Source organism: Phodopus roborovskii, unplaced genomic scaffold (genome assembly GCF_943737965.1).
Source record: "Phodopus roborovskii unplaced genomic scaffold, PHOROB, whole genome shotgun sequence".
NCBI classification, from domain to species: domain Eukaryota; kingdom Metazoa; phylum Chordata; class Mammalia; order Rodentia; family Cricetidae; genus Phodopus; species Phodopus roborovskii.
In genome coordinates, this window is record NW_026126434.1 from 4,065,426 (window position 1) to 4,071,425 (window position 6,000).

Consider the following 6,000-nt stretch of genomic DNA (forward strand, 5'->3'; position numbering starts at 1 on the left):
CACACACACACACACACACACACACACACACACACCACAGGTTTTTAGAAAACACAAAAGGTATTTGCTAGTGATTCATTAAGTAATCCAATTTTCTGCAAAATTATATGGTTTAGCTTTTAATAGAAAAGGTGACAAAACAAAGCAATAGATGCCGCTATTACAGACCTGCTACTTTAACATGGTCTGTCTACTGCATTTTTAAAAATTATTTTTTAAGCTGGGCATCGGTGGTGCACACCTTTACTCCCAGCACTAGGGAGGAAGAGGCAGAGGCAGGCAGATCTCTGTGAGTTCGAGGCCAGCCTGGTCTACAGAGCTAGTTCCAGGACAGGTTCCAAAATAATACAGAGAAACCCTGTTTCAAAAAACCAAAATGTGTGTGTGTGTGTGTATATATGTGTGTATATATATATACATATATATATGTATGTATGTATTATTAGTATGTATTATGTATGTATATATATGTATATTTTTTAAAGAGTGTGTAGGGTTTGTAAATGTGAGCACAGTCCTCATGGGTAGCCATGGCAAGGTGGCACATCACGGTAAGGTGTGCATGAAGGGTATCATTGAAAGAAAAGAGAACTCTAAGAATAAGGATGCTTTATTGAAACTTAAAATATGATGTTGAAACAAATCATTCCTTAGAAGGGATGGAAGTGGTGCCAACATTCTGGGAAGCACTTTGGCAGTTTCATAAAAAGTTAAACACTCCACCTACCATATAATCTTGTCATTCTTTGTCTAGACATTTAGCCAAGAAGAAGCATATGCCCATGCAGAGACTTGTACATGAGTATTCCGAGCTGCTGTGTTTGAGAGTCCCAAATGGGAAACAATCCACACGCTCGCCAAGTGACTGGGTAAGCAGGCTATGTTCGCACAGTGAAACCATTTCACAGAACCAACTACTGCTACAGCCAGCATGGTACCCCTCAGAATAACTATGCAAGAGAAATAAAACAGGGAGAAAAACAACTAAGTGCATGATTCCACTTAAGAAGGGATAAAACAAGGTGGGCAGTGGTGCCACAAGCCCAAATTCCCAAATATTGTTTATAAATGTTTGATTTCATTTAAATGGGGTTGGTTATAAATGGTTAATATTCACAACCACTCTCTTTTTAAAGATAAAAAGGGGATTATGGGTATAGATATGATTACTTTGTTTTGGAATGGATTTTCATTTATTGATACAATTTAAGGTCAATTTTGTGATATGTATATTTCTCCTCTTGTTTAGGTATTGTGTTTATATAGGTCATTTAGAAATGTAATGTATAATGTAGTACAGATTATAAGTAATTACCCATGATAGTCAAAGCTTAGAGTTAAGTTAGTTAAGTTTTTCAAGATACACAGAGATGTATTTGAGATAGATAGGAATTCTTCAAACCTTTCAAAGACCTACAGAATATGGCATTTAAATGGCTTAGGGTTTTTCTTGACAGTGAGACATAATTGCTCCTGGCAACACCACCTGCGTCAGAAAGGAAGATGGACATTGAAGAAACTCGTTATGGAGTTTACTTCCAATATGGCAAGACTAGCCATTTGGACAAGATACTGCTCTTGTCTGGACTGTTTGACTTTGTGCTATATAAACTGGACATGCAGGACCCACAGAACAGTGATTGCTGATTCAAGATGGACATTGCTACAGAGTTCCTGCCTCATGGAAGAGTCTGCCAGACAGTCTGCAGGACACAGAGGAAAGTGACTGACAAACTGCCAATACAAGAAGACAGTTTAAAGTTTCCTGCTTTGCTGAAGAGTCTGCCAGACCACTATGGCCTATAGGCTGAAGATGGAAGATTACAAAAGAACTTCGGGTGACCAGGCAGTAAGTTGTCTCTGTCATTTCTAGAGCTTATATATTATCCTTCTGTGGTCTTTGAAGGAGTTGAAGACAGATAGTTATGGTTATAGTTTTCGTTAGTTAGGATTAAAGATAAGTTACTTAGACTTTAGACACAAAGATAAAATAGATGATGGAATATTTTCTTCAAATCTTGCTAAATATTAATGGACTAAATATTGTTAACTGTGATTCTTATTTGATAACTGTTGTATAATATATTTTGCTATGTTAAGGTTAAAACCCTTCTTTTTATTTAGACAGAAAAGAGGAGATGATGGGAGATGCCATTATGTATATATGTTTCTCATACTGGTTAATGAATAAAGCACTGTTGGCCAATAGGAAAGCAAGAGAGGAGGGACTAGGAGACAAGGGGGAAAGAGGAAGTAGTAAGGAGGAGCCAAGATGGAGAGTCAGGAGAAAGCAATATGCCGGCCGGCTCCCCGGTAAGAGAAATACATAGATCAGCAGAAATGGGTTAATAATTAAGGCAGAGCTAGCCGAATAGAAACAGGTAACCGGGCCAACAGAATTATATCTAATACAGAGTCTCAGTGTGTTATTTGGGGCTGGCATGGCGGCGGGACAAGACCGGCTGCGGGCGGAAAAAACTGTACGCCTTACAGCCTGGTCTACAAGAGCTAGTTCCAAGTCAGGCTCCAAAGCAATACAGAGAAACCCTGTCTCGAAAAAACAATAAATAAATAAATAGAAATAAAAAGTACAAGACACTGATTGACTTCTGTTTGGAAGAAAGAGAACACAGTCCTGGTTTACAACACTGAGCTCTGGAAAACCCTCTCCTTGTCATCTCAATGTGAATATTGAATAATGACCTAACAAAAACACAATTCAGTGTTTTGAGAAGGATAACTGTGTGTGTGTGTGGTTTGGTGGGGAGGAAGCCAACCCCCACCACAAGTAAAAGAGAAAACTGAAAAACAATGTAGCAATACAAGTGCTAGTCCAAATTACAGTGTAAAACCAACATGACCAGGTGAGCAAGGGGTATGGTGGCCCTTGGCAGAAAGAAAACAGGACTAGAACAGAATGACGTTATGTGTTTGCACAGCAAATCTCGTTTCTTTTTTAAACTCTGGGCATACTTAACTTCAGTTCTTCTTAAAAAGAAGGGATCTGTTGACCTGAGTGACAGAAATGCACAAGCGGAGATAGCCTCACACTTTTCGTGTCAGCATTTGCACTCTCGGAATGCAAAATCAAGACAGTAGCAGAGGGCAAGAGAGGTTTACATGGAGGTCAAACTGCCTGTGAGAGAAAGGTAAAGGGAATAAGCTCCCCACTATCTCTGCAGGGCTGAGCTTGTGACGAGGAAGAGGGATGCAGCCACGGATCACAGGGGCTTCTATCTGTTATACAACTGAGAGAGTTCCACTAGTCTGTGACAAAGCTGCACAACAAAGATGAAGAAATGGCCAGAGCCTTCCCACCATCCCACAACCGCCTTCCTCTGTCTTTGTCCCAGTCTCTGCCTAGAGAGGGCATTTCCTGTCTTGTCCATGTCTGCAAGTCCTCCAGCAGCCCCATGGTACATGCTGTCTCTTTTCTTGAAAGACAAAGTAAACGAAGAGCTCAATGGCATAAACTGTAGCACCCATGTCCACCCTGGATCAGAGGGTAAAACTGGCAGCCAGTCTTCCTCTTGTACTCTGCATTCCAAATTTTACCTACACTGAACTGGACATCTCAGTGACTTACCTGATGGCTTGACCAAACCTACATTTCTCAGAAGTCTGAGCCCCTGATTCAAACTACAGTGGCTTCTCTCTTCCATATAGTTACATGAAAACCAAAATGGCTCCAAGAGGCCATCTCATAGAATAAGCCTGCAATCACAGTGATTCAGGAGGCTGAGGTAGGAAGACTGCAAGTTAGAAGCCACTTTGGGCTACGAAATGAGTTCAGGGCCTGCACAGACAACTTACTGAGGCCCTATCTCAAAAATAAGAAAGAAAAAGAAAAAGAAAGAAAGAAAGGAATTTAAAAAAAATAACAGTGGGGGGACAGATGTAGAGCTTAACAGCACAGCATTCCTAGTATGTGCCAGGTCCTGAACTTTTTTTTTTTTTGTAAAGCACTGTATTGCGCTGGAGTCCAGTGCCTCTTTCATGCTGCTGTACTCTGATGACCACGGAACTGTGTTCATTCTGATGACCACTGCACTGCACTCTGATAGCCACTGGCCACTGCACTGCACTCTGATGGCCACTGGCCACTGCACTGCATTCTGATGACCACTGCCCTGCACTCTGATGACCACTGCACTGCACTCTGATGACCCTTGCACTGCACTCTGATGACCACTGCACTGTACTCATTCTGATGACCACTGCACTGCATTCTGATGGCACTGCACTGCACTCTGATGACCATTGCACTGCACTCTGATGATCACTGCACTGTACTCATTCTGATGACCACTGCACTGCACTCTGATGACCACTGCACTGCACTCTGATGACCACTGCACTGCACTCTGATGACCACTGCACTGCACTCTGATGACCACTGCACTGCACTCTGATGACCATTGCACTGCACTCTGATGACCACTGCACTGCATTCTGATGACCACTGCACTGCACTCTGATGGTCACTGTACTGCACTCTGATGATCATTGCAGTCACATGCCACTGTTGTAACAGCAGGGCCACAGGACCCTTTAGAGTTCAGTGTCAACCTAGTTCCTGCATGCAAGTGTATTCAAAATGGCTGGGCATTCTCCTTGCTTTTACACATAGTCACTTGACTAAATGATGACCGGTCACCCTGGAAAATTTCAGAAAGCTCTACTGTGATATTTTCTGGGAATCCATTCACATTTTTAGTCAGTAGGTTTGGAGTCTCAACATTGGTTTCATTTCCATTTGGTTAGGAATTGAGGTGAATGCGTGTAGCTTTCTGCCCCTCACACTTGCTTCCATCAGACAAAGTCTTTCTCCGTCTCTCTAGCCTCCTTGGTCAAGTGCCTTGATTCCTGCCAGCACATTCTAGCTAGTTCTCGCAGCTGCTTTTGGGGCATGACCTCTTTCTTCATTTTGTGGAGAGTTATATATGTTTGTTTAGAGGGCTGTTAGTTTCTGTATGGGAGGCTGGCCTGGAATTTGTGTCAATTCTCCTGTCCCAGTGCCCTCAGTACTGGGACCACAGATGTGAGTCACCATGCATGGATCTTTTTCCAGGTGTAATATGTCTCTAGCTGAGCATCTAGGACTTAAGTCAAGAAAGTGTCACCTTGTTGGAGAAAGGACTCTGATCTTCCCATACTGAAGCCCCAATGTGAGCTCCTAAGAGCTGAAAGTTGCTACTGCAGCTCACCAGACCCTTTCCTGGTTCTCTTCATGAGGTTCTCTTGACCACAGTAATTCTCTAAAAGTTCTGCCATGAACCTACTCAGCTACATAGCTTTAATGAAAAGGAAATTCTGTAAACAGAAAATAAATTGGTTGGGGCTCAGCAACAGTCACTGTAAGGGATACAGACATATTTTGTATCGATCAAGGTCTTTCCCATTCCCTACATACTGTTACCAGCTGTCGTCATTGCACACCACAGGCTGACATGTTCAGATATTCTGGAAAGAAGATATCCATCTCCCTTCCTTGGCAATTTGTACTACAACTCTGAGAAAGCAGAGTGCGTTGGTGCCAAGCGTTTCCTCCCCTCTCTACTGATTTTTTTCACAGCTCTCTAGCAAATATGCATATAAATAGAAGACTGACAAATAAGATGTTTTTGCCATAGAAATAATGAACCCAAAGCACCCCACTGTGCAGTCACAGGGGATCCTGACAATCTGTCATCCAAATGTGTGCACAGCGTCCTGAGTCAAGAATAAAATATTAGAACAGCTTTACCCTGTATTATTGGCTCTGCATCCCAGGACTTAAATTGCACCTTGATTTTCAATGACAGGGACCTAACAACAACAGAAGAACACATGATTCCTACTGGTCAGAGTCCCACTACTGTTACAAACCCTGAGCCTTGTGGAGATAGGATCTGGGGTTCCTTACCAACTATTTGACGTAGGTCAGGTTCCTATCTGAACTCTTCGTGGGCATTGTTAATCCACAGCACCAACAAGGAGGTAAAAGCTCAGAAAAGCAAA